This window comes from Pseudochaenichthys georgianus, unplaced genomic scaffold (genome assembly GCF_902827115.2).
Source record: "Pseudochaenichthys georgianus unplaced genomic scaffold, fPseGeo1.2 scaffold_1938_arrow_ctg1, whole genome shotgun sequence".
NCBI classification, from domain to species: Eukaryota; Metazoa; Chordata; class Actinopteri; order Perciformes; family Channichthyidae; genus Pseudochaenichthys; species Pseudochaenichthys georgianus.
The window spans coordinates 1-11457 of NW_027262670.1; positions in this window are offsets into that span (position 1 = coordinate 1).

Here is an 11457-nt window from a genome sequence, read left to right on the forward strand (position 1 = left end):
TGTATTTTTACATTTTTATGGGAAAATCACCAACTACGTCAGAAAACAGGAAACCTTTGAGCATGTCGGGCCAGTCGTTGCCTGGTCCTCGTCAAATATAACTCAAAATAAGATTTCAGAGCTAATTAGAAGTCCTGATTGATCGAAATATCCCGTCTTATGTCAAGCATTCTTACCGAGCAACAATTCACTCGCTGTATCGGCAGACTGTTGTTCTTATAACAAAAGAAAATACCGTGTTTTCATTATGTTTGTACTTGTTTCCGGAGCATCCACTCCCCCAGTGTAATGGTGACGAATGTGAGTTAACATTTGCTTGGCTTTCAATATATCACGAGGGAGAATATCTCTCGTAGGTGTTTTTATTATTTTTGCCCTTATCTAAACGCTCTTAGGGCGAGTCAACCCGCAAATCCATTTACCCATTGAGAGCATTTACCACACACTTAGGCCTCGATTCAATTGTGGAGATCCAGTTAGTCCCGGCAGCGGACAGTGGTCGGTTAACAGTGATGGATGATCACTGGGGGGGGGGGAGGGGGTTAAAGTACACACATCCTTTACTCTTTACTCAAGTAGCAGTACAGATACTCGTGTTTAAAAATACTCTGGTGAAAGTAGAAGTACTGACTAAACTTCTTTCCTCAAGTGAAAGTAAAGAGGCTTTGAAGTGTACTTCAGTAAAAAGTACCCATAGCTAGCAGCTGCTTTAAAGAGTACCTGACCTCCCTTTATATCAATAGAACAATAATGTCATTGTTAGCTAATGAATGTTTCCATGGTGACCAACGGCAACATGACAACGTTTCCATTGGTCCCTCTTCTTCAGAGAAGACCAGGAAGTGATGGATACACGGATCGTGTTCCAACCAATAGGCACGCAGTGACTCTGAAGAATAATGACCACGCACCAACACACATTCAGACTAAAGGAACCAGCTGTTTGGGAAATGAGAGAAGTAGAAAGTACAGGTATTTGAGTTCAACATGTGAGAAGTAGAAAGTACAAGTATTTGAGTTCAACATGTGAGAAGTAGAAAGTACAAGTATTTGAGTTCAACATGTAAGAAGTGGAAAGTACAGGTATTTGGGTTCAACATGTAAGAAGTAGAAAGTACAGGTATTTGTGTTCAACATGAGAGAAGTAGAAAGTACAGGTATTTGAGTTCAACATGTAAGAAGTAGAAAGTACAGGTATTTGAGTTCAACATGTAAGAAGTAGAAAGTACAGGTATTTGAGTTCAACATGAGAAGAAGTAGAAAGTACAGGTATTTGAGTTCAACATGTAAGAAGTAGAAAGTACAGGTATTTGTGTTCAACATGTAAGAAGTAGAAAGTACAGGTATTTGAGTTCAACATGTAAGAAGTAGAAAGTACAGGTATTTGTGTTCAACATGTAAGAAGTAGAAAGTACAGGTATTTGAGTTCAACATGTAAGAAGTAGAAAGTACAGGTATTTGAGTTCAACATGTAAGAAGTAGAAAGTACAGGTATTTGAGTTCAACATGTAAGAAGTAGAAAGTACAGGTATTTGTGTTCAACATGTAAGAAGTAGAAAGTACAGGTATTTGAGTTCAACATGTAAGAAGTAGAAAGTACAGGTATTTGAGTTCAACATGTAAGAAGTAGAAAGTACAGGTATTTGAGTTCAACATGTAAGAAGTAGAAAGTACAGGTATTTGAGTTCAACATGAGAGAAGTAGAAAGTACAGGTATTTGAGTTCAACATGTAAGAAGTAGAAAGTACAGGTATTTGAGTTCAACATGAGAGAAGTAGAAAGTACAGGTATTTGAGTTCAACATGTAAGAAGTAGAAAGTACAGGTATTTGAGTTCAACATGTAAGAAGTAGAAAGTACAGGTATTTGTGTTCAACATGTAAGAAGTAGAAAGTACAGGTATTTGAGTTCAACATGTAAGAAGTAGAAAGTACAGGTATTTGAGTTCAACATGTAAGAAGTAGAAAGTACAGGTAAATAAGTAGTGGAGTAAAGTACTGATACCAGAAAAATGTACTTAAGTACAGTAACGAAGTATTTGTACTCCGCTACTTCCCAGCTCTGCTGGAGAGGGGGTAGATAGAGGGAAGCAGATGCCGGCTGATCCTCTCGCTGCTGAAGAGACATGGCAGCAGATTGCAGATCTCAAATCTTCTCTTAATCCCTGTGCTGTTAACTAATTGTAACAGTGCTTTGTGAAATATAGGGAAATATGCTTTGTGCTTTGAGGCAAAGAGGGAATGTGGTCCATATGCCGCCCGTTAGCTTGTATGGAAATACGTCAAGCTGCTATAAAGGGAATAAAGCAGCCGGGGTCTTTAACCACCGAGGTCACCAGTCTGATTTTCCTCTAACACCCGTTGTTACTGGACAGTGCAGAGAGACGGTAGCTCAAAATGTCTCTTGACTAACAGTAAGGTATTGTAATATTAAAAACATGGATACACTTTAAAAAAAAAACAGTAATTGTCTTAATAATAATTAAGATCTATAACTGTAATTTTACAAGAAATGTCTCTTTAATTCCATGAAATATATTACTCTAGCATATATTAATAGTTAGCATACAATCATACACCAGAAAAATAACAAGAATTGTCTTCCTTACAGAAAATGTTATTACAAAAACGACCATTTGCATGATGGCTCAAAAGGCCACAACAAAGCAGAGACACGCCATATCAATGGTTAATAAAAGATGTTTATTTAGTCATTCAAATTAACCAAATGAAAGAAGTGCAAAGTGAGTAAAGCATGAGGTGTGGACGTCAGTAGTGTAAATGCAGGGTGAGGGTTAATGGACGTGTCTGTGTGAGGGTGTTGAGGTGCACAGAGTAGAGCAACTGAAGGAGCAACAGCATGCTCAACCAAACCAACCCGGGTGCCTGTAGAGAGAAGCAGAGGCCCAGGTGCCCTGAGTCACTGCAACCAAGGCTGGGCACAGCACAGCCACACCCTCTCCAGATGAACCCACAGGGATCCCGGAAAACCCACATCAAAAAGTACAGAAACATCAATGCCAGTAAATCCGAACGTCCCGCAGTGAGCCAGAGCGAGGAGACTTACTACCCCCCCAGGACACGAGAGAGAGCATCCGCCAACTCGGCTCTCTGGGATGCAGGTAAGTGACTCAACAAGAGGTCCAACTGGCGTAACGAGTTCTTCAGCCTACCACACATGACAGGTTCATCTGGCGCCTTCACATCACACCCATCAGCCAACCCCAACCCTGGACCTTCGATTTGGAGTAGCAATCAAGTACATGCTTTACAAAGCCAAAGTGTCACAAAAAAATCCGTCCATTTTCTGACAAATCCGTCAAAATTGCTGTAAATGTTTTTCTGTAATTCTCTTAGTAACACTCTTCTCTTAATTTCTCTTTATGTTAAAGAAAAAATTCTAATTCAGATGATCTACGGAGTGGTTACTGCGTTCGTCCTCCACTCATTATTTTTTTTACAACGTCTCGTGAGTAATGTGCAGTACCGGAGTCCAACAGAGAGGCAGCAGCTGCGGACAGTAGCCTGCGCACTGCGTAGCCTTCCCTGCTGTGAGGCTCCGGCGAGTTGACAGTACACGACCCCCCCCCCCCCCCTATATATATATAAAAATCGCTGGCCCCCGAAAGTGTCTCTTGGACAAATGTAGTTGGTGACCTCTGATCTACAGCCATGCTAGCAGCTCTTCGATGCTATATTTGAGCGAAGCAGGGTGTTGAGCTAAATGCTAACAATGATAGCATGCAGAGTTACTTTCCTGGCAGAAAAGGGGTTTAAACAAACCTGTTTGAATTAAAGGCATTTGGATTTAAAAGTGATGCTTACAACTTAGCATAGACGTAGACGGGATGCTAGGAATCATAACCGTCTCTTACTACAGCACTTTCAGCCTCTTTTTTCAACACTTTTACAGCTGGAATACAGGCTATATAGTAAAGGTGGACCATGCTCTTCTATCAGGGTAAACAGAGACTGGACAAATATATTTGTCAAGCGACAATAAGAGGACAAGTCTTAGGATAATGTATGCAAGGTATAAGGCCATGTGCTTAAAATAAAGGCATTTAAATGAGTTTTTTTAAATGCTATTTATGTCAGACATTTTTTTTTCCATCTAACTGGCACAAAAACAAAATGGATGGTTCCATTCGCTCTGATAATCGTCACTACTTACATTAACGTGTGTTTTATTCAAATGTATCGCACATGTGGTCTTTAATATGGCATTCTGACTTCACTTTCACACCATGCTGTAATCATCCATCAACTTTGGTGTCCCCTTATTTCAACTACACTAAAAAATATTCCACGTTTTTGCCTTTTTTTAACGCAAATTTAAGGTTTCATTTTGTTTAAATGAGGACCATTAAATCCCAAAAGAAGTGTAAAACTTCTATTGGAAATGTTAGAAAACAAGGTGTACAAGAGAACGTGGTGGTGATTTTTACAAACAAACAAAACAAAGGTTAAAGGATTGTTTATGAATTTATTTCCACACACCCATCCCCGTCTTTCCGGGTTAGATTCCTGCCGTTTCATCTTCTCTGGTATCTTAATAAAGCAATGAAATAATGCTACACACACCTCTCCTCTCCCTGCTGCTCTGCTCGGTCTCTGCTCGGCTAAACCCTCTCAGGTCGCGCTGGATGTATCCCTGCTTCTGTGGTGTGGCTAACTATGCATAGCATTATAATGACATTACACCCGCGTACATCTGTATGAAACTCATCTGTATGCAGCAATGTGCAGCGCTCGCCCGAGCCAACAAATCCCAAACTTAAGTGTTATCGATTCCTCTGTGTTTTAGCCATTCCTGTTACATTATAAAAACAAAAGCCCGGCTGCAGTTTGCATAAACGCCACAAATCGAGCTGATTCCTATTTAAGCATTGATTGGGGCTTGGGCATTAATGGATAGGCTCTAATAGTGCGGCCTTACAAAGACAGAAAGCCCCACGGACAGTCGGGATAATTTACACGCCACTTACAGCACTAGTATACAAATAAATCTGAGGAAACTCCACCACTGTTGCTTTTGAGAAGATGATGAACACGGGCAGCTCGAACGCCATTATCATCGACCGAGAGGCTTTTATTACGAACTTCCTGAGGGAAACGTCTGAAGGCGAAAGGGAAGACATTAACATGCAAATCAGAGAGGATGTGTTTGGGCCCGGAGAGTCGAGGCGACAGGACATTTTTCTCCCCGAACGACGGCCGAGGTGAACGATGATCCGGAGGGAAGATGGAGCGAGTGTTGAAGATGGAGCGAGTGGAGAGCAATGTCGCCTGAAGGTCGGGAGCGGCTGGTTCACGGGGAACTGTGATCCCCCTGCTGCGCACGAGACATGGTGCTGTGCTGAGGGTCATGTGTATTCTTCTGGGTCATGGTGTCGTATGCTGGAGGTTTTATTTGCAATTACTCAATTACAAATGTGGAATACTTCTACTTGACTAGACGCTGTATATCACACTACGGGAGAGGAAACATGCTGAATGTGAAGCAGGCCTGGGGGGGGGGGGCATGATAGATACTGTAGTGATGGTAATATGTTTATTATTCTGGGTCTCCAGTGTCGCTCTCTCCAGGCTTTTATGCTGTGAAAGAGTACTCAATCACCGAAGTGAAGTACTTCGACTTTGCTTGTGTATTTTAATTGATTACGACATTATTTAATTCACAACAATTCAAAGAGAAATGTTGTATTATTTCACTTAACCTCAGTTATGTGAAGGCTTTGCAGACCATCTGACAAAGCACGCACGCACGCACGCACGCACGCACGCACGCACGCACGCACGCACGCACGCACGCACGCACGCACGCACGCACGCACGCACGCACGCACGCACGCACGCACACACACACACACACACACACACACACACACACACACACACACACACACACACACACACACACACACACACACCACACACACACACACACACACACACACACACACACACACACACACACACACACACACACACACACCACACAGGGCATCTGCTTACTGTTGGGTTCCCAGCCACATTGCCTGTGTGTGTGTGTGTGTGTGTATGTGTGTGTGTGTGTGTGTGTGTGAAAGGGGGGGATCTGGCCAGAGAAACAACATGGTATTGCTTTTAGTAGAGAGAGAGAGAGAGAAAGGTAAACGGAGAGAGAGAGGAGGAGAGAGGGAGGAACCTCTGAGGAGGAATTGTTTCAGAGGCGCACACATCACACACACTTCGCAGGTCACTCACACATCTGAGCACATCCTGCTGAAGTTCACACGAAAATCAGATTTTCAGTGTATTTATTAAAATGTTCTGCAAATAACAACAACACGCGGTTTTCCCCTTTAGTTTGGTTCTGAAGGTATTCTGTGTCACGGTTGAACTCTTTAAGGGACTCTGTTTAAAACTAAGGTGAGGAGGAAACCTTAAAGGGAAATGGAAACACTCTTCAAACTGCTTTCCATGCGACAATATTCCCATTAGGAAATGTATTTATATAGTCTATTTCCAATGTAAACGATCGAGATACACGAATTTACTTTTTGAAATACGTGCCTAATGACCATGGGCGCTTCCATTGCTCCGGGACTTTCCCAGTGACGTCACTGATTGGGTACGGCTTCCTGGGCCAAAGCTCATAACAAACAACATGGCGTGCAATGCACCAGTAGTTTACAATTACAAGAAAACGGTCGTCGTCAGGAGTTTATTGTATTGCCCCAGGCTGCACAAATGGATTTTATACGAAGAAGGAAGAAGTACATTTCCATAGGCTGCCACTAAAGGATGAGAAGCTGCTCAAAGTCCAGTCTGGATGCCTGGTTCAATACAAAACATTGGATTTGAAGCCAGGATCTGTTCCCACAATATTCGATTTCTCAACGTATGCAGTCGGGAACACCGACCGTCCCAGCACGTCGGCCGCGCAAGACAATGACAGTGTCAACAAACGTGAAGTTCGAGCCACCAAACGAGTTGCTTCAGCTGCCGAGAGAGAGGTACATATTGCAGCACTACCAGATTACTAGCTCACACATTTACTGACACAGTGTGACCTTATTAATTAACGCAATCGCGTCCAAACTAAATGGTAGCTATTATTATGACGCACAATAGAGAATTGGGGGTGTTCTATAGCTCAACTAATTAAACTGGCATACACACGCTCATCTGTCGAAAACAGCCCTAAAAAGGCTAGTATTGCTATTGATGGATGGTATTGCAGGACCCAGAGCGCACGGAGCACAGAGCGGACAGCAGATAACGGAATTGCAGTTGTATTGCTTATAGATTATCAGAACATTTCAAAGGGGACACAGCCCCATTGGATATTAACCTATGGATTAACTACATCATCGTTTTTATCGTTGTAATGCCATTGAAGACCAGTTTAGACCAGACAATGAGGAAGGTAAGCCGTTAGCCTAGCGCATGTTAGTACCTAGCGCCACTTGTTTTGATGTACGTTTTTGTTGATAACCTCGCGAGTTTGTATCGTTCAGTGTTGAGGTGGGCACCGTTAGATTCTGTGTATCTTTACGATCATAAACAATGTGTTGAATGTGGAGCTAGGATAAGTAATAAGGGAGCTAGGAGTGATTTTCGGTGCAGTAATAGGTTAGCATTTTTTGCTCGGGGCTAATTCAGAGGCTCACTGTTAGCATTGTGTGTTTTTTTTGAAAAAATAAATGAAAAAGATCAGTTAAATTAGTTTCTTCCCGTTATATGGAAATAAAATATTCATAGTTTATTAAATATTAAGGTTCCTTAGACGTTGTTTCCTGCAAATGACGCAATTTCGGTTCCGTGGGGCCTAAGAGGATAACAGAGTATGTTTTTATTTTTATTTATTTTTTTGACATTTTCCGATGGCACACAATTGTTACATGTACACCAATCTGTGTTGTCCATTCGTCCCGGGTTTTGAGCAACATCTTCTTCCTCTGAGACCGAGTCGGTACTGGAACTGGTGGTCCCACTCAGCGAGTTCAGAACCGTCGGTACTTTCGGTGGATTCTGGATCGTATGCCACTCTATTCGACCGAATCGGTTCATAAGCATAGTCCATGGGATGCCTGGTAACTGTAGATGCTTCCACATCAATGTCATCTCCCGACGAATAGTCAAATTCATCGTTCAAAACGTCCATCTCATTGCAAAATTCCTCCATCGCTGCCATATCTGCTACGTTGTGTTGACTTCCGGTATGGATACCCGGAGCGAAGACCCATCCAGTGACGTCACCATTTGGGACTCCCCTAATGGCGGCGGCCTGGTCCCGGAATTCCCCACCCGGCCGGCGGATAATTAATTTTCTTTTGGCGAGTAATATCATATACAATAAATATTACGATCAATATCCATTGTAAAATGAATAAACAACCGGAATATTATAGCTGTAATTGGTGTTTCCTTTCCCCTTTAAGGAAAGCTAAACTCAGACTCTTGAATTCTCATCTCGGCGACGCTGTAAAGAAGCCTTATTTCAAACCAAGTTAAACTAGTTGCACAAAATAAAAGCACTCACGCAAAGTAGCCGAGCCTCCAAACTGTACTACCTTTAAAGAACTAAAGAAATAGTACTTTTCCCCTCAGATGAAAGGCATATTGCGAGCGGCTGAAGAAGTCTGCGGTCGGAGAGGGAGGAGCTGCGGTGTCACACAGAGAGACGCTCGGAGGGAGATTGAAGGCCATAATGGAAGCATAATGGGCTTAGTGTCAGAGTCTGGAGGGGGGGGGGGCAGGGCTGCCGTCACCCTCCCTTACCTCCCAGCGCTGTAACGCGCTTTGGGACGCAGCGAGGAGACGGAACGGGCCCCAAACAGGCTTTAGAGACAGCACGGGGCCTAATGGCTGCGTGCGCGATGAATTCAAAACAAGTGCTCGTCTCTCTGTGGGATTGTGTGTCGGAGTCACCCAGAGAATACTAACAAAGGCTTCCTCTCAACTTCCCCTCCTCAAAGCTCACGAGGAAAGACGCAGGAAATATCACTGAGGACGGTTGGAGTTTGTAAAAGTGAAGGCAGTCTTTCTTAGGATCCCCATTAGCACTAGCATGAGCATTAGCTGTTCTTCCTGGGGTCCTCACACACTCAACACACACATAAACATGCAACACAATTAAAACAGCTCTTAATTTCATGCAGTGAAATTAAGTGAAACTAAAATGTCATCCAATTATCGCCATCCTAAGGCCAAACAAAAGTAAATACAAATAAGTGTACATAATAATATATGCATACATAGCCACAGGCACAGTTCAAATTTACTTTGTAATACTTAAATAATTTTAAGTATACTAATTTTTAGTATATTAAGTATTTTTAAGTACATTTGAACTGTGCCTGTGGCTATGTATGCATTATTATGTACACTTATTTGTATTTACTTTTGTTTGGCCTTAGGATGGCGATAATTGGATGACATTTTAGTTTCCACTTCATTTCACTGCATGAAATTAAGAGCTGTTTTGTTTTGAAATGTACTTGAGAATTTTCCTGAATGATGTGAACCGGTAAAGAGGCAGGGGTGTGGAGACGAGACTACCAACTGTACACATCATACTTTACACAATATACCCTACACACTCTACTGGTTAGTAAAACATTGGGGGAAGAGTGCGAAGGGGGTGAGGGAGTGAGACTTTCCCTCTCAAGATCCACCAGAGGAGACGCAGGGAATATCATTGAGGGACGAGTGTGTACAAGTGAAGGCAGGGTGGAGCAAGTACTCAGAGCCTTATAAGAACTACAGAATACACCGTTAGAGTAAAAAGACCGCATTGAGAATGGTGCGTCAGTCAAAGTGTTGAATCAGGTAAATGTACATAACGTATTAGGAGTATAAGTACACATACAATACAAGAGAAACATTTTTTTTAAGAAAATCAGCAAATGTTCCCATTCGAGAAGTGAAACTGTGAAACGGTCAAAGTGAAAGTTCTGCTATTTCTCGCCAGGAGACCGTTTTTAACCAGTTAAGCCCCGAGCCTGTTTTTCAGGCTACACAACAGGCATCAAAAAATCTTGAAGCTGGGCGTGTCTGAGGCTTGGCGATTTCTCGCGCCCAAGGCGACCAACAACCAATCAGGAATCTCCCGCCCGCCCCCGGCACACAAAGCAATAGCAATGTTAAAACGAAGTGAACTGGATATAAACTCCCCAAACAGGCGAAAAGCTACCAGTTCCACCCCCTGTCTCTGCCGCCTCCCTCCACGCCTGGCTCCTCCGGTTTGTATTCCGTTAATAGTCCGGTCGTAAAGAACCGGGTGATTTGCTGCCGTAACTTCTCGTTTGGAATATGAGGAAATGAACTGGTTCTCCCAGCTTGCACGCGGTTTGATTGGCTAGCGCTTGTACTTGCGGGATTTGCATAAACGGGATTTGATTGGCTGATGCCAGCTTCGAAAGCATCACAAGTTGAACATTGCTCAACTTTTGATGCTCACGATGCAGAGCCATGCTCCGCTCCCCACAATGCAGTTCGGCGAAGATTCAAAATCTACGTCACCCCATTCAAGTGAATGGGCGAAGCGTTGAAAGCATTTTTAGATGCCTGTCGTGTAGACGGGGCGTAAGGCTAAAAAGATGACATTCCCAGAACAATTGACCTTTGACCCTTTTAGTGAGATTTAGCAAAAACCCACTTCTGGGGTCATTTGGGTGTATTTTCCATTTCTCTGGAACCCGTCGGTCGATTGTGATGATTGACACCTCGTTTGAACCGTTAGAGCCAATAGAATCGAGGGGGAGTTCCTAAAATCCATCTAAACATTACCCATTGGTGAATGAGTGATGCGCAGCCAGAATGCTCAAGCCAGAAGCTGTCATACACTCAGTAGCAGCTAATAGGAAATCTCCATTATTGACATAAATATGAAGATGGATTATCAGTAATCATTTCAAAGTGACAGACACATGGATTAACCTATGGATTAACCTTCAGCAGCGTTTTTAATATCGCTTTAATGCCATTGAACACAACTTTTGATCAGAAAACAGCACAAGGTAAGACTATGTCCCGTGTTTGCTCCGTAATGCTACGTGGTGTGATGTCTGGTTTTGTTTCCCATGCCGCGAGTACTGGTCGCTCAGTGATGATACTTACGGTACGTCCCACAGCAGCTTTTCAAAAATCTTGAAAATCTTGGAGCTGGGCGTGTCTGACAGCTTGGGGATTTTTTGCGACCAACAACCAATCACATGAATCTCCCGCCCCCGACATACAAAGCAAAAAACCCCGGGGATTTTATGCGAGCAATATATAAATATATAAACTCCCCAAACAGGCGAAAACCTACCAGTTTCCCCCACTGTCTCTGCCACCTCCCTCCATGCTGGTTCCTCCGGTTTGTATCCCGGTAATAGTCCTGGTCGTAAAGAACCGGGTGATTTGCTACCGTAACTTCTCGTTTGGAATATGAGGAAATGAACTGCGGTCTGGCTCTCCCTGCTTAC